Here is a 24,638-nt window from a genome sequence, read left to right on the forward strand (position 1 = left end):
CAGTAGAATTATAGTTCTGTAGATCCTAGCAGATTGTTATTGCACCAAATTTAAACTAGTAAATCATTAGAACCATTCCAAGAGGAAGATTCTCTGTGTGTGTAATACAAGGCTTATACTATTATATGCTTCATACATTTTTTAAAAACATTGATGAATGGAGAGTCGAACAAAAATATACCAAGTAAGTAATTTTGCTGCTTGCACTCTACTGAAAGTTGCTTCATTTCTAGCCTTGTGAAATTCAGGCTCATAATATGAAGGAGTAGGAGCAGGTTCTCATGGTGACATTTCAGCCGAACAGCTCTACACGTGTTGCATTCATCTCCTTGTATGGTGTATCAGTGCTGGGCCAGTGCTGGATGAAGTACAGCAAGTGTAAACACCCCTTTATCTGCGACTTCAGCTTTGTTCATTTGCAAACACAGCTCTGGTTGAACCAGCAGGAGATGCTGAAACCTCAGTAAAAACTGAAGTACCATCAGTCTCTGGTCCCATTTCTTTAATGGTGTAAAGTTTTTTGAAGTGACATGAGACATAAGGCCTTGAAGGGCTTGTATATACTAGGAACATGATTTCAGCTTGGATACTGTGTCCAAATTAGCTTTAGATCTAGCTGGCTTAGATGTGGTAAGTACTGAAGTGGCCTTGGCATGTGTTTGCTAATCAGGCAATCTTCAATCTGCTGAAATTAGTAGTGCAGCTATTAAATTTGTGTTCCAATAAGTTAGTCAAGAATGCCGTTTCTAGCCAAGTACACCTCTATGGAAGACTCCACAAGCTCTTGCATTGAATATTAAATCCTATTATCAGGATTCAGATCAAGATTCTCCTACCAAGGTGAAAGAATTGGTTTGCTGTGTTCCCACTAGAACCTGTAAGGAGAGGGAACATTTTTCAGTAACATACTTTTGTAAGACTTAGAAAGTTTAAAGACATATTAAAATGGGAAAACTTTCATTTAATCACTTAAAATGGTCTTGGTCTAGACAAAAAAAAAAAAAAAACAGCCCTAAATATTTATTGAGCTGTGGGTGTGGACAATAAATTTTTTGGCTGTTAGTTTGCTAGACCATTGTGGGTATGGTATGATCACTAGTTTACTAACAGATGGACATCCTTTTAAAGCCAAGCTGTTTTATATTTTTACCATTTCAGTTTGGACGGAAACCAGCTTTTTTACCTTATGTTGTGCTTTTTATTTCTTATGTCAGAGGACAAAATCACTTCCAAAATGTGCTTCTGAAAAAGAGAAACACTGCTGTAATCCATATGCACTTCTTCACCAGACCAATACTTGCCCTGGGTATTCCCCTGCTAGAACAGTAGTTATGCCTGACCTGAGGGTCTCCTGTCCCATCCTCTCCCTCTATCACTGGAATGCTGTTCAGTTGATTGAAGGCCAGGTACAACAGACTTAGGAGATGTCATGGCAGATGCCAGGCCTAGGGGTATTTTATCAGTCTTTTCTGTTTGTTCAAGTATTCTACCATTTGTTGGTTTTGCCATCTGTCACGCTTTGCCTGGTGACTCTCTTTGTTCTTACTGACTGTGTGGTAGGTTCTGCTGCCTATATTTAAATTGCAGATCCTGGACCAAAATCAGAGCTGACATCCAACACCATCGTTATTCACTCCTGTACATGTAAATTTAAAATTTATGTAATATAGATTGTACCTTAGACAGAAATTACCATATATATATAGATAGAGGTTTTCACTGGTTTCTTAGTAAAGAACTGCACGTCTGAGTATGATACAAGATACTTCCCAGCGTGTTCTAAAATTAAGTATATTGTGGGTCTATATGCCACTTCTTTATTGATTCCAACGGCTAATGTCAAAGACTCCTTATTGCATGAAATTTCTTGAATTATTTCAAACAGAAGAGTATCACTGGAGGCATAATAACTGATAAACAATGAGTTAACATCCCCTTCATTTTCCTTAGCCCAAAAAGCAAACTCTACAGTTTTTACTCAAAAGGAAGAGATTGATTGAAGGAGAAAAGCAGTGTGGCTAAAGAAAGGTATGCTTAATTTTGGAATCCTTACAAAGGTAAAAAAAAACCAAACTAAAACCAGTCTGAAGTAATTAAATTGAGCGAATTGGGTGAGATCTTACAAGCAAATGTTACATAAAAAAGTGAGGAAAAGCCCTTAATTTTCAGAAGTACAGTACTAGTTATGGAGAAAGTAAGAAGAGTAAATAGAGACTGACTTGGCAAAATCACAAACTCCTTACTGACATCAAAGGATAAGAAGTAGGTGAAAAATATAAACTAAGTCAAATTGTTAAGGATATGTATAAGGAAATTATAAGAGGATATATATAGGACAACTAGCAGTAGACATCAAGTGTAAAGGAAATAGTTATTTAACTCTATTACCAGGAAAAGAGATTTTTGAGGAAGATCTGCTCCTTCTCACTGATGATTGATGATGCTGAAAAGTATCAGTATTAATTCTACTTTAAAAAAAAAAAGTAGCAGTATTAATAAAATAGCAGTATTTAATGGTTGCTTTTTCTATTGGTTTTCACAAAAAGAAATTAATAGTTACATGGTGAAAAGCTCTTTAGTACAAATATTACCACAAATTGTTGAAAGAGCAAAACCACAGTACAGTGTGGATCGATGAAGCAGATATGTTCTTATCAACTCTTTGACAAGCTTCCTCATAGGCTAGTTACAAAAAGAATAATGACTCTTACTGGTTATTTTGTGAAAGATACCTGACAGAAAAGTGAAGGGATGCATCATATTCTACTTTGAGAATGAAAAAGGTGAGTCAAGGAAGCATAGGTCAGGCAGGTTTTTTCTAGGAAAAAACCTTTGGGACAAATAACAAAACATGCTTTCGTAAGTATTAGGAACATAAGAAAATGAATTGAATATATAATTTTCAAAAATTAATTGAACCAACCTATCTTAGCTTCCTCTTGTAGTAGAATATTAGACCTTGTGAGCTGCTACTCCTACAACTGTCACATGGGACTGAATAGGGATTTGTGCAACAAGGCAAGTCACACTAAGTCATGGCTGTCACCCTGCCTGGTTTCCCAGTCTTTAGAAATTCCTGTTGTCATTACAGTGACTCTTTCCATGGTATCCCATTGATGTGGGTTTCTTTCCAAGGTTACAGAAAATGGAGTTTCAACCCCAAATTTATGTTTTAGCAGGCATTCTGGCCAAGCACCAGGTGAAGGGTATAAATTAAATAACTTTTCAAAACTGTTTGAAGAAAATTGCAAGAGAATATAAAATGATTTTGAAAATCCTTTCCTCCACTGTAAAGGGCAACTGAGACATTCTGACAGGTCTTTAAAAATGCTTGCTATTATATGGAATCTAAATGTGGAATAATAGGTACAAAGAAATGTAGATTATTTCTGTTTTATTCACTCGAGTGTAATTTGATTGAGTCAGCTGAGAGGAGTAGCAAAGACCAGTTGAGACAGAGATGGTTTCTTGTCATGCAAGTGGCTCCAACCACACTGTCTCCCAAGGAAAATGCAAACAATCAGGTGTGGTGGTCAGCAACCCAAGTTCAGCATTTAACTTGCAGTTACGGTGAGAACCCATGATTCCTTTGTCCTGTTATCTGCATGTTTTCCCCTGATAGGTTAATGTTTTCCCCTCCCAGTTTTATGTATGATGTTATGTATATTCGTTGCCCTTGTTTAATATGTATCAGTTTCCAGAAAGTTCTTTGTTCCTCAACGCCCCATTGGATCCTTCCCTAAGTCCCTCCTATGTGTTACTCCCATTGGTTCCCTTACTGTCAACCCCACCTACTTGCTCCTATCTAATTGGCTGAGATCCCTTCCCCGCCTTTCCCCATCCCCACTATAAAATCCCTGGTAACCCTCAGTTCCTTGGCTCTTTGTCCCTGTCAGTTTACCTGAGTAGACTTCTGTGTGGAGCACAAACGGAGAGTCCCTTCTCTTTACTTCTTTGCCTCTGCTTGCATGCCTTCTCAACCAGCTCAGGGAGAAGCTCCCTTGGGTGAGGGGCTGCCTGTTTTGTGTGAGCATTTCAGGATTGCTGTAGAAGTGGATGGGACTGTGCTAGACCTCTGGGCTCTCTTTTTGCTAGCACGCTGCATACGCCGTTAGTTTCTCAGAGCGTAACAGAGCCAGCAGCATGGGGACCTGGCCAGCAGGGACCCAGGTGCACATGAGCAAGGTAGCAGAGTAGATGCAGAGACCACATGTTGGACCGAGAGTGCAGAGCAGCAGCAGGTTCTTGGTGATGAGGCATGTCAGGCTGGGAGATCAGATCACAGGTCTGGATCCGGCCTGGTGAGGATAACCAGGATCAGAGACAGACACATCATTGGTGGGGCCAATAAGATTTATTAGCGCCCTCAAGGCACTTCAGCTAGACCTTGCTGTTCCTGTATGATGTATGCAAGCAAAGATGTGCAAAGGCTGCTGGCAGAAATGCCTGTTGTCCATGTCCACTTTTATATAAAACTTAAAGCCATTTTCTATACAGTTTTGTGATTTCTTTCTTTCTCACCTTACCTGTCATACTGTTAAAACTTTTCTGTGCTGCAATTAGAGTTATAGCCAAGAGTGCCTGGGAAACCTGAAAATGTTAAAAAATTGAGAATTAATTTTCATAATTTTCCAAGGCTCAGCAGTTTGTCAGAAGCTGTTACGGATGGTTTACTACTGCTCTCCAGCTGCTGTAGTTGGTTCATCAGTATTTGGTATCCCTTAAATTGACTTTGCACTGGTATAAGCCAGAAGTGTTTGCAGCTTCAGCACTGATGGAGCAAGAAGGATTAAGCTCCTCTACTAAATATATGCCTACTGTAACACGCATCTGACATTTGGGATAAGAGCAAGTAATATATTTTGAGCCTGCAAATCTTATCAAATAGCTGGGACACCTGCTCCCAGGCACTAAGAGTCTTTGTTTATTTTAACATTTACAGTTTTTCTCTGCCCAAAAATTCTTTGATCAAAGACTCAGAAAATGTGTACACCATATATCAAAATAGTAAAAATGATGGTAAGGATTTACTGGATTAAAACTAAAAATCCAGGCCAAAGTTTCTGATCTAAGTTTTCAAATGAACTCTGGTGCATTTGGCAAAATGTGAAAGTCAGTTTGTGTTAGAACATGTGAGTTATTTTTGTAAAAAAACTCCTCCTTAGTGGCCTCAGGGCCTCTAAAATGGGCAAAGAACTTTAAAATGGAGGGAATAAATTAATTACTTAAAGAAGTCTTTGTTATTCTAAGCTGTATTTGCTTTGTTATTTGTAACAGGTACTTTTATTGCTGTGGGAACCTCCTCCGCTGGATGATGTTAGAAAAGTACTTTCTAGGCATCTTCCTGATCAGCAAAATAAATGGTGAGTTTTGCCTATAAATCCTTGAAAACATTTTCCTTGCTGTTGCCAATTAATTGCTTTTCTTCCACACAGAAGTCCTTTCATAAATGCTACATAGAATTTATCCCTTGGTAGCCCTCTTGCAGGCAAATAGAGTCAAACAGACCAGTCTGCAAGTCAGTAATTTTCTAGACTAAAGATTGTCATCTTCCAGGAGAGAACATATGACTTAGAAACATTTTAAGAAACTGTTCTGTTTTTTCTTTTTCAGTTGGCAAAAACGTGTCAGTGTTCTGGCATCTATATTTCACGCTTGGATTACCAGTTCTGTCTTTACATTTATCGAGTTCCACTGCTAAAAGGACTGAAAAGCTGTCACTGGTCATCACAGGCTGCGTAGTCTCTTAAGCAGATTGAGCGCTACTGCTATCACATTATATTGGAAAATGCATTATTTTTAATTATTTCTTTGAGTTCTAGTTTACTATGCTACATTATGTACATCATCTACTGGTTTGAAACTAGAGAAGCTTTAACGTCCCTACCCAAACAATTTTATGATTCTATACTTAATATATCTTTTATACAAGATGTATGTGCAAAGTAAATAATCTGCAGGAATTCACTTACGAATTTGTTAGAAACTTCTCAGTAAAACATTTTTCAGCATTTTGGAATTTAGAATTAACATTCATAATTATCTTGACCTAAGTGAACTATATGAATTTGAAGGAAAATTGCTGCTTAATCAGAACGAATGTCAAGTACTATTTATGGCAAAGGTTTATCAAGTGGACAAATACAGACTAGAAAAAGTGGAAATGATTCTAGGGAAGGTTAGTTATCCACAAGACTGAATCCAAGCTGATAGCTGTTGCAAACATTGTCCCCTGCAATACTGCTAGGTATAAATAGAGGCATAGTTGTACGCTCCTTCAGATAACATTCAGTGGGCTTGTAATGTTCCTGGTGTCTTGCCTTATAATTGAGAAGACATCTTAAGCACCCTTTTTTCAGTCTCTACAGATATTGGAATGTTTTTGTGGTGTTTCATTGATGTATTTTTGAGCATGGGATATGAAAAACACATGAAAAACTGAATGGGGGATTCAGCAGTTTTTTATTATATTTTTACTTTCTAGAAGAAAAATTACAAGAGTTGATACTGCTTTAGGAAAAAAGAAGCAATGAACCTCCTTGTTCTGATTAATCCTTTCATTGGAACTTGTGGGAGGTCTGTATGCTAGAATATAAGTGTTTCCTCCACCAGGTTCTCAGGGCAGACTCCCTGTGGTTTTAGTGACTAAAACCAAGTGAAGGACAGCAGCTGACTTTGTCCTTGTATTACTCTCCAAAGCCTTAATCAGGTATTGCTTGGATCAATTTCCCTAAGGTCATAACAAACACAGCCAGGTAACACTGTGTGCATGACCACCTTTCAGAGACCCAGTTTTGGCAGTAACTGACTTGTTCCCTATGCTAAATGTTTCAGTGCTAGAATACTTAAGGAAACAACCCTCTTCTGTTAGTCAATATTTGCTCCTTTTGAATAGTATGCAACACTAGAAATAAAAAATATGCAGGCAAAGGCAACTCACTGAATAAAACAGTTTACATTCTGGCATAGGCATATTCAGAGATCATAATCTTACAGAAAATTCATGAATTGTACAGAGAGATTCTCTAAATAACCAGCTATCTGTTAATAAGCAAGAATTAAGGTCTTTGAACTGTGGACAGATGCATGCAATTAGAAACAAGATCACATTATTTTTAATAATGGAATGCAAATTCACAGCAAGGGAACAGGTGCATAAATGTTACGGACCATTAAAACTTATCACAGGTGCATTATGAAGCATGTGGAGAAGCAAGTCAATTCATTCTCCAAAGACTGCAATAGGCTTGTTATTATATAGTAAGGAATACGGCAATATTTCAGTTTGCTGAGCATTTTTTTACTCAGACTGGGTTCTATATTAACATGTGCTATCTATGTATCTTCAGAATATGAGATATCAGTTCATATCTAACCAGCAGCTCTTACTTACCTTTAGAGGTGTATCTCTGGACCTAGCCTTGGCTTCCTGTATGGTAACTCACTGTTAGACGTAATTCTTCCAGCTCTTTTGGATGTTCGTGGATGGTTTATCAGTAGGTCATTTGGTTCATAGGGTAGGCTGGGAAATGTCATCCCCTTCTTTGGCAGTGACTGAGAAGACAGAGGAAAGGACACATATCTCCTGTGTGCCCTAACCAAGAGCAAGCAGATACAGCTGGAATTTCATCAGCTGTAATAGCAGATGTGTTTTTGCTGCTCTTTGAGTATCCATACAGAAATAAAGTGTTACAGTAGAAGCACTTGGTAAAGTGCAATTTGAAGGTTTTTTAAATGTGACACTAGGAGTCCTAGCCATTAGCATTTTGAGTGCTTCCTCTGCAGAATAGCTTGGCCTGATTCCGTCTTGCTTCAAGTTGGCCTAATTCCATAGGCAACAAAGAGCTGGATTAACATTAGCAGCAATGAATATCAGTTGCAGACTTGCAGCAGTACAATGCATAGTGAATCTGGAGAGGAAATACCCCATACACATCCTTAACGTAATTAGACAATCTGCATTTTTTTTTAAACTATTGCTGGCTCACTAAAAGTTCACTTGTGTACTAACAGTTACTTCATAGTAGCTATCATTACTGTACTTTTTGCCATAAGATAGATACTGGTGATTGATATAAGCAGCCAACGAGTAGGAATCTGCTCTGGGAAATCTGCGTCTCCTCTAGAGGCTTATTTTTTAAAGATACACTTGTAGAAAAAGGAAATAGTTGCTTTCAAGAAAAGCAGAGCAAATTATGAAGAAAAGCAAGCTGAAAGTTTAAAATTTTTTTGGATCTCTAAAAGCTTAATTTTGAAATGCGGTCTTGCTTAAGGAGCTTTAAACTAGATTTGAAGTGGTACAGGAATATAGCTAGGCTTGACAGATATAAGCTGTGCAATGGGGACAACTGAAGGAACCACCCAAGTAGCAAAATGAGACTTGAGGGGATACCTCCGATGAGTACAAACACCCAAAGGTGTAACCATGAGACAGGACTATTGGGGTCTCCCTTTGCACCTCTACTGGGATATTGACATACTTAAACACTTCTATAAAGTGCCTGTACACAAATGCACACAGTTTGGGGAACAAACTGGAGGAACTAGAGATCTGTGTGCAGTCACAGGGCTTTGATCTCATTGCAGTTACAGAGATGTGGTGGGACAGTTCACATGACTGGAATGTTGTCATGAAGGGCTACATGATGTTTAGGAGAGAAAGACCAGGAAGGCATGGTGTTGGAGTTGCCCTCTGTGTGATTCAACACCTGGAATGTATCGAGCTCTATCCTGGGGTGGATGATGAGTGAGTTGAGAGCTTATGGCTTAGGACAAAAGGGCAGAGTACCAAGGGTGACACTCTTGTGGGTGTTTGCTACAGGCTGCCTCATCAGGAGGAGGGAGTGGACAAGGTCCTGTACAGGCAGCTTGGAGCAGCCTCATGGCCATAGGCCCTGGTTTTTGTGGGGGGCATAACTACCCTGGCTTGGTCTAACCTGTCCAAGGATGTCAAGGACAAAAAGAACAGCTTCTTAAAAGACATTAAAACCAAAAGGAAAACAAAGGATAATTTGTTTTCAAAAACAAATTCAAAACCAAAACCTGTTACTAAATGGAGGTAACAGAGGACACAGAGAAGGCAGAGCTCCTGAACGCCTTCTTTGCATTGGTCTTCACTGACAAGACCAGCTCTCAGGATTCTCTGATGCAGCGGACCAGGGTAAGGGAATGTTGAAAGTGCATTAGGAAGAGCATTGCCAGCAGGTTGGGAGAGCTCAGTTCTGGGCTCCTCAGGACAAGAGAGACAGGGAGTTCCTGGAGTGGGTCCAGTGAAGGCCTACAAACATGATTAAAGGACTGGAGCATCACTCTGATGAGAAAAGGTTGAGGGAGCTGGGCCTGTTCACCCTCAAGAAGAGGTGAGTGAGAGGGGACCTCATCAATGTCTGTCAGTATCTGAAGGGAGGGTGTCAAGATGATGGACCAGGCTCTTCTTGGTGGTGCCAAGCAATAGGACAGGAGGCAATGAGCAGAAACTGATGCACAGGAAGTTCCACCTGAACATGAGGAAGAACTTTACTGTGTGGGTGACCAAGCACTGGAACAGATTTCCCAGACAGGCTGTGGAGTCTTCCTCACTGGAGATAAGCAGGAACTGTCTGGACACAATTCTGTGCCATGTGCTCTGGGATGGTCCTGCTTGAGCAGGGAGGTTGGACCAGGTGACCCTCCATGATCCCTTCCAACCTGACCCTTTCTGTGAGAAACACAGTAGATTTTGTGGAATTTCTTTCTGTATTAGTTGATACATGAAATTAACAGTATTTTAGTTTGTTGTTTTTTTTTTTTCCCACAATGTCTAGCCATAGAGGTTGTGTAGCCCTAAAGTTGAAAAGTGAGCATGTAAACATACTCTGTTCCACTCAAAAGAAAAACATATTTTTATTCTGACAGAAAAAATCAATTTAATGACAATGTAAAATGAGAACATTTTTAGTCAGAAATGTTCATCTGAAAACATTCTTTAACAAGAGGTATTTGTCCTGTCAAGTATATTAGCTCCCTTCTTGGCTCTTGATGCAAGTTCCTCCTGTGGGATGCTCTGCACTGTGGCTAGGGCGATTCACTCTTGAGATGTCTGGTCTTCAGCAGTTTTTCTCCAGGAAGGGTGCTTCGGGGGATTGTCCATTCCAGGGATCACTCCCACTACACAGCAGGAAAAAGCCTGAGCTGGGCTTGGGTCCCTTCCCAGGACCATGGACATATTTTCGTGAGCTTTGTGCTGTGAAACACCCACAAGCACATTCATTGCCAGTCAGGTTAGGCAGATTGTGCCTTCAGTGTGGCATTACAAAAAAATCATTCAGTAGGTGTTGGCACAGACTTAGGTAGAAATTTAAGGCCACTGAGCAAGTACCAGGGAGGTGGAGGAACAGGATGTTTTAAGGAACATCGTAATCAGACAGTTGGAAATTATTGCACCCTGGTTGAAACTTACTTGATTTTTTTTTGCTATTATTCTATATTATATATTGATGTTTTTGGTTTTTTTTTTGACGGAAGCAGATAATTTTATTGATGTTTTCTGGAAAAAGAACTGTCCTGGCTTATAAGTGTTTATAAGCTATACGTGTTTAATTGATAATTCAAGAAAATGACATTTTCTGAGGAAATTTTCATGTTAACAGTGATTATGGTTCCATGAACATGTTCCATGTTCCTGAGAGCTTTTTTTCTGACACACTTAAATTTGCCATTCTGTTGTTCCAATTAAATTTAACTGTTAAAAGTCATGATCATGGAGTGTGGTGCCCATTAATTACATTAACACAGCATTCCAGACCACTCAAAATCATAGTCATATTGGTTGTTTTAGAGAAGTTTGCAAACTTTAAATCTCTTAATCTAGGCCATACACACCATGAGCAAAATAGAGCCCAAAACTACAATGATGCATTCTTTTGCCTCTGTTGAGAAGCGGGACTGCTGTTCTGGACTGCTGGTGGTGTTTTCTTTTAAATATACATATTATTTATTTATTTAAAGGGCAGTAGCTTCATACTTTAAATGCTGGGAGTTGTAGATCTAAAGCCATTCTCATAAGTGTATGTCAGTGATATTTATTTCCAAAAAAAGGGAGCACTAAACATTTATTCTTCATGATCATGGCTAACCAGTTATTCAGAAACCTGGGGCTGTGAGCTGTGGACACAAAGGCTGCAGTCTGTCTTAATGACTGGAGAATAGACACCCTCACTATAGTGATGTGAAATTCCTCGAAGTGCTGCTCTCTCCTCAGCAGCATCACTTCAGATGTAGCGGGAGAAGTCTGTCCCAGTCAGCTACTCCTCATCCATATTCAGGCACTCAGAGCCCTGTATTGTCCTGTGCTGAAAAATCAATACTGTGAATACTGTGTGGGCTGAGCCTATTTGATCTCTGTGGTTGTCATGGCTACACGTCAAGGTATTGATTCATCCACAGGGATCTCAGGGTTGGATGGTCCCTGTATTGAGGCAGAAATCTTTTGTCCTGTGAAATCTAAGCACATTCTACAATGAACTCTGTTTCACACATGCCTAGACCACCAAAACTGGTTTGCCTTTTTTTTTCTTCTTTCTCTTCTAGGGGTATTGGTGGAAGGAACAATTTCTCAAATATTTCCTACAAATTCCAGCAGATTCTATTACCAATGATATTGCAGACATGATAAAACGGACAGTGAAAATTATATGGATAAAAAGAAAGACACTCAAAATACTGCTGTTTTGCTTCATTGAAAACAGTGAATCATGTAGACTGGGTGTATTCTCAGTGGCTGTTCCTTGGATCCTTTGTTCATGTATTGGATCTATTATGGTCAACTTAAAGTAAATAAATTGAAAAGATTCTGATTGGAGAGGACTGTAATTTGCATTAGAACTCTATATTAGAGACTGCCATTTCATACAGTTTCATACCATTTATTCAGTATTTTATACCATTTATTCAGTTTACTTTTTTGTAGATGTATATACGTGTACATAAGTGTATTCATAAAACAACAGGTCCAAAATTGCCTGTGAGATATATATGCTCTAATTTTATCCAGAAATCATGGCACTCTCTTTTGATACCTTTTTGTTTGTATTCATCAAAGTAACTGATCCATCTGTGCTTGCCATTGGCTTTGATTCCCTGGAAAAGTGTAACAATTTATGTAGTAATGTCGTAGCCAGTTTTGCTGGCAGGGAACTGATTAAAGTAATGGTAAGGTAACACAACGAGACCAAAACACAAGTATTTGAGGTCCAAACCTCCATCAAGTAATCTAATCTCCCATGGTCTTAGATAAATTATATTTTGTATATTAGCATTTCTGAAATGAAATTGTTACTGGATAAAAAGGTGAATCTAGTGGAAATTATCAAAGAATGTGGAAGGAAGATAGTCGAACTGTATCTTATATTCATAATAAATTGTTAGTTTCTATGAATATGCAGTGTTGCCTTATGCTACAGTGTAGATCTTTTTGTAAAAACACAGGTAGATAAATAATGCTCTGCCTATTAATAGAAGAGGTGTGTTCCTAGTGTGTTGTGTGTTGAGAACACTGGGCTTCCTGACAAGCATGCAGATACATGTTTTGAAAATGTCGGCTTGGATTTGGGTGAAAGGGTGTCCTGGTAAAGGGATAGATGCTGTTTGTATTTGCACCATAAAATTTATCAAACATGAAGCCCCTGCCTTGTGCAGAAATGGCTTTCTCAGTAAAATTTGTCTATTCATTCTACCCACTGACTGTGTAGAAATCAATTAAAAATCCTGAGGAATAAAGGGAGAAGAAGGCTGTCTCAGCCTTCTGTTTCCTCTCTGATCGCTGCTGAGCTTCTCTGAGGGACTGTTGTTTTATTTGACTCTGGCCTCCAGCTGAATCTCTCTCCAAGGTTTGTCTTTCCTTCACTAAGGCTTGTGATGCTGAAATTTATGGAATTTTTTTTTTTCTTCAGAGTGAGGTACTGAGGCCCCCTTGTAATTTCTGTCTGTATTTCTGGTGTTAATAGCAGTAATCTTACCCCGTTTGTGTCATCTCTGCTAAGAAGCCAGAAAAATGCCTTAATGGGAAACTTACCAGGTTTCCTAAAATTTAAGCAGTTCCAAAGAATTTTGAATTGCATTTCTGTGAGCCTATATTCCCTCCCGTTCCCTATTATGTATGTTAGCTTTCCATCTCTGCTTTCATTCTTTGAAATCATTGATGGTGTATAAATATTGGAGATTGTTCTGCACATGGAGGAAGTACTCTTAAAGATTTTTCTTTGGTTATCTTTGGATATACATGTTTGGTTAACGAGTACTGAACTTAATTTCTTTGTTACATCTTAAAAAGGTGTTTCTGGAGAAAAAACCTGATCTGTTTCTGATATCTGGAACAAGTTAACCTCTCCTTCTATACACAACTGACTTTCTCCTTCCCTCCCTAGAGTTTTCTGTACTTTTTAGTATTGTTTTCTAATAGGGTGGATACTATTTAATGTCTTCAGTTTTGAGCTCCCCTCTCATCTGGGTTTTTCAGATTTCATTCATTTTCCATGAGACATTTTCAGTAAGAAGATGAAAACTCAGTACTTGTTATTGCCAAAGCTGTGTTCCTGAAAGAAGACAGGCAGCTTCCTACAATTAATTTCATCCTGAGTTGTGCTGTATTCTAAAACTGCATGTTAAGAACTTGGTTAACTCAGAAGAAAGGGTCAATGGGCATTTCAAGCTGAGGGCCAGAGCACAGACTCTGGTGAAGTACGGTATTCACGTATTCCTGAATATCTCATTTTAAACAGTTGTAGAATCAGAATCTGGAGAGATGTGCAGCCCTGGAGTTACCAGTGACATGTTAGTCTCTGGTCTTTTGTGAGCATCTTGCCCAGCCTATGACCATAACCAGTCAGAAGCCTCTTCTGACTCTCAGTAAACTGGAATACTTTGTCTCTTGATGTTGTGTATTGGCCTGGAGGCAATGCTGTGCCAGTGATTGCAAATGTGGCTTGTACTGAATGATCTAGAAAATGGAAAGCAGGATTTCAATATACTTCTTGGCCATGGGTATACAACTTAAATATACTGATACAAGGTAATACATCTGTGAAATCTGACTCCTGGATAATGACTAATGTCTGTGGAGTCAAGAATCCTTAATTTTGTAAAGAAAGATCAGGCTCAAGTAATAAACTATTGTTTGGGAATAATCTTTTACTATTAACAATGCCTTCCTTTAGCTATGGACACATATTTCCATCGATTGTTTTAAGCAATGTAAAAATACAATAAATAAACAATTTCTTATTTTTATCTCTTTTTAAAAGGATATATTTGACTAGTACTTTCCTACAATAACAGTAAACAGCCCTAAAACATTGCTTTGTCCTCTTTCATAAAAAGAGGTGGAAAGCAGCACCAGAAAATGGCTTTCAACTAGTGAAAGTAGAAAAAATATATGATATGTGGATTTGGTGGCTCTACTCTGGTTACTACAATCAGTGTATGAGAACAAAATGAGAGTTTCCATTTTAATGTATCTAAAGTTATGGAATTCTGTCAATAAAGATATTCTATATGATAAAAAACACCTATGGAAAAACAAACTTGAAGAGAAAAATGCGGACAGCAGACTCCAGCTATTAGCTCCAGTCTGTTTTATTTTTTTTGATTTGATTTTTTGTGAGAGGGGAACTTGGTCATGACTTACTGTCTTGTAGCAATGACTAACTGAATTAATATTTTGATTGATATGAGGTTAAAATTTGTATAAATTCCATTAAATCCAGAGCATAAATTGTTAGGCTTTGTATTAATGCACTCAGAGTCAGTCCTAAAATATTTCTTTTCAAAGTGGGCAGTTGGAATGGGGTGTTGTGGTGATAAACTTGGAGAATAATACACAGATGATGCTGCATGACAAAAGAAGCAGGAAACCTGGGACTGAGGGGAAAGGAGGTAGCACTGGTGGCTGTGCCTCTCATAACTTCACCCCAAGCTCTGGATCTCCATATATCTACTGCAAACTGGAACAGTGATAGTTGAGATCTACTTAAAATCATGGCGAAGTTACTGCATCTACTTTTCAAGAACAAACTTAGACAGGAAAAGTCTACTCCATCTTGTGTTGGTTGGTTTGTTTTTTTTTTTTTTTTTTTTTTTAATTTGAAGTATATACTATCAAGAGAAAGCAAAAATAGTTGTGTTTCAGAGACTCATAATGCTCCATCTCTGGTTACTGCAGATACTCTAGAAAGCTTTCTAGGTGTTCAGAAAAACCTGTAGTTCTTTTTTTTTGTAGGAGCCCGGGATAATTCATTCATTTATGGACTGTTTAGGGTCTGAATTTCAGCAGTAATCTGCTTAGTAACCTGTAGCTGATGTATTTTTAAACCCTGCGAAAAGAAGCTATTGCAACCAGCTAGTGGCCATTTCTACACAACTGCTACAGACTGAAATCTATCTGGAGAATAGTTTAACTGCATGTTCTTTCTTGATTTATGCTTATTTCACAGGAACTAGTACCTCTAAACATGTGTGTGCACACATATGCAGACTCTGCACAGTACATGGTGTTTTTAAAAGTCAGAAAAGATATATCTTAGAAGTGAGGTAATTCAGCTTTTGTGAGGTTAGGAGAATAATCTACACCACTGAGAGGAAAATATAATCCAGAACTTGTTATTGAAGGACTAGATACATATTTTTAGCCTTTTTCTTCTCAAGGATAATTCATTATACACTGAATACTCACAGTGCCTGAGCCTATTTAGTGGAAGTCCAACCAAATGTACAATGAATGTCATTGGCAAATGTCATACCTAAGTGTAAAGACTATAAGGAACAAAGACTTCCCATGGGAAGTCTTACCAATGGGATAAAAGGTGTAATTTTTTATTGAATTCCGCCACGTTGTGAATTCTAAAGCAATTGTGTTTGAACCAATTTAAAGCAGAGCAACATAATTTAGATGTGTGATGACAAAATGTGCCTTTGCCTCACCAAACCCACCAAAATGTGTATTTTTGATAATCTAAAGTTAAAATTGTTGCTAACATCATCAGCATCTAAAGAGGATAGAAATGGCTGTGAGGAACAGCTGTGGCTTACTTCAGTTTTCTTAACTGCAAAGAGAGATCTTAGAGTACAGCTCAAATAATTTACTACTCGAATAGTTCTTTTGCAATAAACATTTGATTATGAGGAACTAAGAGAGCGTCTGTTAGATTGTTTTAAATAACTATGTCACTTAATCGAAATAGCTTCTAGAGTTAAGGTTTCCTTTAGAAAGGTTTCAGCATTTGCATCTGTTGAATGATTTATATCCCTGACATTAGCTTAATATTATGGGGGAAAACACAGTTCAACCTCCAGCGGGCTGGTATGAGATGTGAAACTGTTCCAGGTTGAATTTTCCTTTTTAAATTTTTCATGAAATTCTCTCAGCAGGCCACTGTTCAGCTCTGAAAGGATTTTGAACCTAATAACCATAACTGCTTCAGTCCAACCATCAGGAAAAAAAAAACAAAGGGGAAAAACCCGCTCCACTGGAAAACAAGCATTTCATCAAAACTCTTTTCCTGCTTTTACAACAGCATAATAACACTGAATAGATTTGGGGCCATCAATTGTAAAATTATCATTTTTCACCAAAGCAGCATTATATTAAATGCTTAATTATTCATTACTAATGCTTGTCATGGTGAAAGATTGGTCTCAGCAATTTTTAAAGCAGTGGGCCTGGCTTTTCTTCCTTGAAGGTTAATGGCTGAGCCCTTGGTTTCATTACCTTCCTTAAACGTATCACACCTCATATGTCACAGCTTCGCTTTTTGCTTGCTCTCCTCTCTCTGCCCTAGTGACTAAATAGTGGCAATGCTGAAGATTTGGTAGGGTCTGTTGCATGAACTTTGTTTTGGTGTTTGCATGGGGATAAATTGTTCACCCTGGCAGTAAGGACGGGTGACAGCAGAAGTGAGGTTGGGGACTTTGTAAGATATAATCATTCTTGGCTAGGCTGAATCATTCCTGCGGGGGCATTTTTAAAATGGTAGCACTTAGCTTTAAATGGAACAAGATGCACTGAGATTATGAGCAAATTATGCAACTTGCAGAAAGCTATTTACTCATTTGAAATTACATGCATGAAATATTGATGGTGCATTAGTTACATGATGGCAATAAAAGTGGACTGCATTCAGTCTTGCTAGGTGCAAGGCCACAGGATTATAGCCTTAAGCTTTTACTCTGTAAACTTCTGAATGTTTAAGGTTTGTATTTATCAGGCCAATTTCAATATAACCTGTAAATATAGGGTGAAGGTTGTTTGGAGTTTTTCAAAACTTCAACATCATCTAAAATCCCATGTAACAGAGAGGTCATTAATTTCACAGACATGGAGAATGGTTGTATTTTTGCTATGGCTAGAAGAAATTGCTCCTTATGGGTTTTTTTTTTTTTTTTTTTGTTTGGTTTTTTTTTTTTTTTTTCCGTACTGCTATCCTTATGTACCTTTACATGTAAGGAGTTCTGACAACAGGGCTGGGCTGGCTGTAATTTGAGCTCTTATCCACCTCTTTCAAAGGAACAAGGTAAGCCCAGGTAACTGTACTGATTAAGAAATGTGAAGAGTAAGGAACTGAAACAGTCACTGAAAATTCAGGAGTGACAAAGCACACCTAATGGCATTATTTCCATTAATATTACCATCACTACTGGAGATTTTGTACTTGATGCTAATTATTGAACTTGATTCCTATAAATAAAGGCATCACTGTATAAATAATGAATTTTGAACCTATCCATACATGTACTAGTCTTCTATAAATATAAATGTGGTAATTTTCAGCAAAGCTATTCAGTGCACTTTAAAGGAGATAAATAATTAATATGAATTCCATTTAGTTATTAAAGAGTCACTGTCAAGATAAAAATCATTGGAGTTTTTAACAAAATTCCCTGATTGCTAGTAGTCAGATTGATAAATGAAACCAGAATTATTTGAAATATCTTGTTCAGGCCTCACCTTTGCTGCCTCTATTAATATCCACCCTTTATATACAATGATGGAAAAAGAATATTTGGCCAGATAGAAGATGAAGGCTAAGAATTTCAATTTTTTTGCTGTCTCTGTGCTTTTCATTCAATCTAGAAATAAAAGTAACTGTTTGTTTTCCTAGTTTTTAAGTTTCATTTGTGGTTAGGGGCAGTATTATCTTTCCCTTGTTTACCCCATTCTCTTATCTTAAAAAAAAGTCAGAAATTTAAGATGCTGTAAAAGATTGTAATTATACTTTCAAATAAGGACATATATATGTTACAGTTATATGTTTATGTTAATAAAAATATTTGATAAATTAAGAAAAGGCAAGAGGAAAAAATAATTATTGCTGCATATCACAGAGATAACTACTGATTTAACCACTATTGATGATAAAATGATTATTTCCTATCTGATCTTAAATCCTTTGCTGTTTATTCTATAAAGAAATGGCAGAAGGGGCAGAGGAGAAAAAATGATTATTAACAGCATTATTCTGCTGCAGAACTCAGAGTGTGTTGTTGGCCCGGTCGTTATTTCCTGATGAAGGTTGCCCAGACTGTTTCCTTTTGCTTATCCTTATTTGGGAAGATTTTTACTTGTGTATTTCTTATTCATATTGTGACGGTTAAGCAGAATCAAAATACACAGGAAACCTTTAGTCTCTTATACATGTAAATTTGGGTAAAACCCCAAATCTCCTTCCTCATCGTATGCAAATATATTTACTTCTAAACACATGGAAAAAGAAATATGGAAAAAATACTTAGGGTCTTTTTTAGAGCTTTTAAATTAAGCATAAACTATGCCCTTTCAGTGTGACATGTTTTCTCTGTCTGTAAAGGTTAGGTCACATCACAAGAAAGTCAATAATCTGCCAGCAGCATTGCCTACTGGCCTTTTTAGTTGTTTAGCACAAACTTACATGAAGTACCAGTGGATTCCAAGGTTAGTCTGAACTCTGGGAGCCCTGTGAAGGGTTTAGGAGTTATCTAAGAATAACTTAAGATTGTTGGAAATAGGAGATAGGGACAACATAATAAGACCACTGTTCAGCTTGTATTCAGAAATGCTTCTGATGCTCCTAATAATGTTAAATAATAATAATAATAATAAATGTTGGCTGCTGTACAGACTGTGAGTTTGCTCCTGCTGTACTCTCTGGGGAAATTTGAGCGTAGGTTGAAAGAGCAAGTTCCAGTCCCACAAGAGTATTGTTGTATTAGCAGAGATGCTCAGCTCAGCTGGAGTAATGTGGTGCACCAATGCTGCTGTCACTGTGCACCACAGCTACCTGGGGTATTCCTATGTTGCTCTGCTTTATGTAGCGTCAGTGTGCCCTAAAGGAGATGAGGGAGGATCTTCTTGGTCCAGCATAATTTCTCTTTGCTCAGAAGAGGTGGGCCAGAGTCAAACAATGCCATATGACTGTGAAGATTGGGAATTCAGAATATGAAATGAATATTCATCTGCTTCTTTACCATCCTTGATAAGTAACTGGTAGGTAGTATATGTGTGGAAATATAACTGAGTACCATGAATCTCTGGTACTATCCCAGGAATAATACTTTTGTTAGTAAATTCTTTCCTCATCAGTCCTTCCTGCCTTCCTTCCTTCCTGCCTTCCTTCCTTCTCCTTTTAGATAAAATTGAACATCATATTTAGTATAATATACATCTTTGCTAAATATAATGCTCTGAATGTTTAATTATTTTACATGTAGAACATAATTAGCCATTTGTTTTCTGAACTGTTTTGATCAGAGGTTCCAAATGAGTAAGTAAACAGCATCAACACCACCCTGACAATTTTTCTCTTACAGGAACATTGTATCGTCTAAACTAGTTTAATATTGGTGTTGGAAAAAACACCTCATGCTATTGTGCGGAACTCACATTTGTTTTTAAGGGTCTAGCCTCTTGAGTGCTTGGAGAGTAAGTGAGTTACATGGATTCTGTTCCTAGTGAACACGTCCACCTCCATCTGGCTGTTTGCTTTCATCTTGCCTGAATGAGTAGGCTAAGATTACAAGAAAAATTGGAGCAATGAAAATAAGTCAGTGTTTTCATAGAGTTTTCTTGCAAGCATGATGGGGAAATTAGTAAGTGGGAAGTGTCTGTCAGTCTGGTGACTTGTTGTTAACAAAGACCATCCTTCCCAGTGCACTTCTCTTAAAACCCTACATTAAGACATCAGAAATGCTCAGTTTCCTTCAGAGAAGGAAGTCACAGGGAAGATTAAGTGAGCTGTCGACAAACTTTTGGAGGGATTTTTGAGAGAATGTTTCTTCCAATTTGTAAAAGAAGAAATTTTTTTTCAGAGAGGTCCTCATTTTGAGAAAATTATTTGGGAACTGGCTTTGAGATAATGTTTACAATTTTCTATCAGAGCAGAATGGATTACATCCATTTGATAGTGAAGTTGTGAAGACTGTGTACCTAAAAGGAACAGCTGTGTTCAGGCTCCTGATTGTGCATGATCTTTTCAGCTTCTAAAAAGATGAGTGGTGGGGGTAGCACATGAAAATATTTGTGCTAGAAATACCCATGCATATCATCTCATCACCCCAGTGACATTTGGAAAGAGGGGAAGGTAATATCCAAATGTTCAGGAAATGAATATGAATCTTGGGTAAAATTCTGCTTCTTTTCTGCACTCTGAGAGAGAAATGAAAGCTGAGCAAATCAAAACCTCCACTTCTGAAATTCTGTTGACTTTGGGAATTTTTTGGTATAGTGTGAAATGTTTCTATTGGAAAAGACTTACCTCACAGTGATCTCAGGCTTATTTAAAGATCCTTCAAGTTAATGGAGACTAAGTGGCCCCAATTTCTGAGCCTTTGAATTTGAAACCTTAGGGATAGAGAGATATTTGAAGAGAGGTTACAAAATTATGCTGTAATATACATGGCACTTCAAGCTGCGGAGTTTTTATAGTAAAGTTTCCTCTGGTTTTGGAAGGGAGCTTGCTTTTGATATTGTTCTGATGCTTATGAAACAACTGAGGTGAAATTCTATGATACTATGAAACACCTAAAAATGGATGTTGGCTGCCTTCTTTTTTAAACTCTTTCAAAGATTGTTGCATCACTGTGGTGGGAAAATAAGACTCTTAGCAAATTGGCACCAATATCTTTCTTATTCCAGCTGTTTTCCAGAAATTCTAATGATGTAGCTGACAATTAATGGTATCACTTTTACTACTGAGATGTAATGAGTTTAGAGCATTACAGGCTCTCTAATGCCAAATCATTTGCTGATGTAAGTTGAAAAGGCAGCACTAAAACTAAAGGTTTTAGTGATCTACACAACACATGAGACTAGTCAATATATTCTTATTTCATTCCACTTTTTAATATTGAAGACCTTGAGGAAAAAAATCTGCTCTGTTCATTTCTTCTGGTGGTTCACAAGTGTTATCTCTTATGCTTCCTTACAGGAGCTATGGAAAAAATATAAGATGTGACACAGAACTGTCAAACATCATGGGAATGAAACTTCCAGGTATTTGTCAGTTTGCCCATGTTGATCCATCCTTAGCCTGTCTGATACAATCTTCTTCACTACAGGCAAACCAGGGTAGTACAGAAGAGTCAAAAGGGTCTGTAAATGGAAGTTGCACTTCCTGTATTTTTAATTTTCCGTGGATGTGCAGGATAAATCGAAGCAATTCAAAATAATTAAGGCAAGCTAAATCATCACACAGTGTAAGTTGCCATATCAGTTGATGTAAATCATTTTAACTTTGTGGCATTTATTTCCTTCAGGACTTAACCTAGAGTGTATGACAAAATAGGACGCATAGATGGATGCTTACACGAGAGCTGTGTTGTTATCCAAGATCTGTATTTTCTACAAACAACATGGAACAAAAGCCAACCCACTAGGGGATGTAAATTGCATTTGAGAGAACTCTTAATAAATTTTTAAAATTAAAATTAAATGTCTCCTTATAATTCTTTTCCAAAACACAAAGAATTAATCATTCTTCGGGTTTTTATTCCTTTTGAAACTAACATTTTTTAATGCCAAGTGAAGCAAATAATTTATTTATAATACATATGATAATATAAGAAAATGTTGCTATAATAGAAATAAAAACCATTTAAATGACCTGCCACAAAGAAAGATTTTATTATTTGTGGTACCTGTACCTGAACACTGAGGGTTTAAAGCATCTTTCTGTTCTTAAGCTACTTGTTCTAAATGCTATCACTGTTCGAAGAATTCTCTGTAACTCAGGTGGGACAGACACTGATGTGCAGGCAGGTGCTCTGTAGTTTGAATACCAGACAGAGCAAGACACTTTTTGTCTTTTAACATAGTCCAGAGCACCTGTGTTTGCAGCTATGGCTCTACCTTGTCTTGTTCAATTCTATGAACTTTCACATGAGGTCTGCACTCTGGGCAGGACATTTGGCTGGAGGCCCGATTCATTCATTACTTCTGCTTTCCTGTGAAGCATCCCAGATGGCTTTTTTGAGTACTCATGGTGTGAACCTCAGGTATTCAGGTACTGAATTAAGTACCCAGGTACTGAAACACTCCCTGTACGCTAATGTATCCTCTTACCTGCCATGGGCATTTTTAAGCAATTCCAACAGCCTCCATTTATCTTTTGTCCCTGCAATATGATCACAGAGCATGGTTAGAAACCTAGGCATGTTTTTTGCTAACCACAGGAGAAGATAGGATTTGTAGCGATTTTGGACTCAGGACAAGTATCAATTGCCTGCAAGGGAAAAGTGGTCATGAGGCACCTGAGTTTTCATGTTGCTTATGGGATCTCATTCCCAGATGCACAACAGAAGTAGCCTTCAATTCAAGCACAGGAAAAATTCAAAGGCAGCAACCCTAACAAGGGAAATAGTTCTGCAAGTCATCTATTTCTTGTCTACGTCAGATAATGCTGATTTTTTGTTGCTACTATGAGAGAATACCAGAAACGTAATTTCCTTTCTGTTCAGACCATCCACAATAAAGAACTAAATGGTAGATATTTCTGTCAAGGGTGTGATAGGAGAAGAGTTCATATGACGGCTTTGAATCACTAAATCATGCAGACTTGTGTAATAAGGAAGTGTCAGAGAGGTTTTAGCCTGAGGTCCTACAATTTTGAATAAAGAAGGACAGGCATGCAAGATGCTCAGAAAGAACATGTCTTTTGTTAATTCCTAGAATTTTTAACAAAAATAAAACAATTTTTAATGTTTTTCTTAGAAGCTCAATTATTGTATAGAGCACCCCAGAGATCTTGAGTTTTTGTAGAAATGACTTTAACTCCTCCTCCCAGTTTCGGAGGAAAGCTCAAAAAAATCAAGAGGATGCTGTCAGATTCACAAAAATACAACTATGTAGTAAGTTTTATTGCGTTTAAATGTCAGAAAATTTACATATTGTCTTTCAAGTCCATGTCATTCTCTTCTTGTATTCAAAATCGTTGAAACTTCAGGATAACAAATCTGGGCTTATCAGGCAGTGATTATGTGATCAGGCTCCACGCTGAAGTTCTGGCTGGACACTGCCAACCCTAAGATTCCTGGTTGTTGGTTTTAACTTTTCATGTCCCACACACTGCTGACCTCATGTCAATCATGCATGCTCTCCTGTTGTTTTCCTTGTCCTGTATTCATTAGTCCCTCACTTCTGTTTCCTTTCCTTTCTTTTCCTGTTAGCCCTGTACTTACCAAACAAGCATCCAATAATGTTGTAAAAAGGCCGAGTCCCTCTAGTAATCCCTTTTTCTACAAAGATAAAAATCTCAGGTTGTATTGCAAGATGCTGATGCAAGCCATGTTTTGTTCATGCTCTTGAATTCTTTCTCTTTTCTATTTAAACTCTAAGGCTTGAATTCATCTCACCAAATGCAGATGTCTCGAGTGTAAATATTCAGCTCTGAACTACTCATCAGAGTTTTCCTTTAGAGAGAATGCAGAAACAGGCAATTGTAGACTGTGATTCAAATAGTTCTAACACAGAGACCAAAATAGACTAGAAATCATACTTTAAATAATCCTGTTACTTTCAAGTGACCATGGAGAGAGACAAGGATGTCTCTTGTCTTGAGACAAGTGTCTCAGAAAATCGATAGAAGTAGCCTACCTTTATTGGGCATGCTTATGGATACCCAACTGCGTGCCAGGAGGAGTGAGGTTCTCCACATCAGCCCAGGTATTTTTGTTTATGTGATAATAATCACATGTGAGTTCTTTGTGCATCATTGCTCCTCTTTGGTGTATTGATGCTTTGGCCAGATTGCTTGCTCTTTCCAGGTTTGCCAGTTACTGAAGTCTTTATTCTGAAATTAGTTTCTTTCCTTCCCTACTTGGCTTCAGCTTTTCTGAATGCTTGTCTTGACCTACAGCCTTGATGCTTCTGCTGTCTTACTGTGTGGTGTCAAACTGCTCATCATGAAGCAATAAATTCAAATTCACTTGGAACAGAAATGGTTTTAAGGAGTAAGGCTGTGATCTCCTAAGCTTTCCCTGTTGTCATGGGTTAGCAAGCATAGCCCCGGAAGTGAGTCTTTTGCAAAGAGGTGCTTACCGCTTCCTCTATGACCTGATTGAACCTATCAACAGGCTAGTTTGAATATTGACAAATTTTTAAGCCACTTAGAATTTTGACTGCCTCTGTGGTCCACATT

At 37.8% G+C, this 24,638-nt stretch overlaps 1 long non-coding RNA gene across 2 annotated transcripts; it reads left to right on the plus strand.

Annotated features, from left to right (window-relative positions):
* The first annotated feature begins 3,923 nt into the window (after window positions 1-3,923).
* LOC108449313 lies at window positions 3,924-24,522 on the plus strand. 2 transcript variants are annotated; one of them, XR_001865472.1, is made up of 5 exons: window positions 3,924-4,005; window positions 5,278-5,363; window positions 17,477-17,543; window positions 21,432-21,496; window positions 21,760-24,522. It is a non-coding gene; the product is annotated as an uncharacterized LOC108449313 (long non-coding RNA). The 2 variants fall into 2 exon arrangements; XR_001865473.1 differs by lacking the exon at window positions 17,477-17,543.
* Window positions 24,523-24,638: the final 116 nt, after the last annotated feature.

The sequence above is a fragment of the Corvus brachyrhynchos genome, unplaced genomic scaffold (assembly GCF_000691975.1).
Source record: "Corvus brachyrhynchos isolate BGI_N302 unplaced genomic scaffold, ASM69197v1 scaffold116, whole genome shotgun sequence".
NCBI classification, from domain to species: Eukaryota; Metazoa; Chordata; class Aves; order Passeriformes; family Corvidae; genus Corvus; species Corvus brachyrhynchos.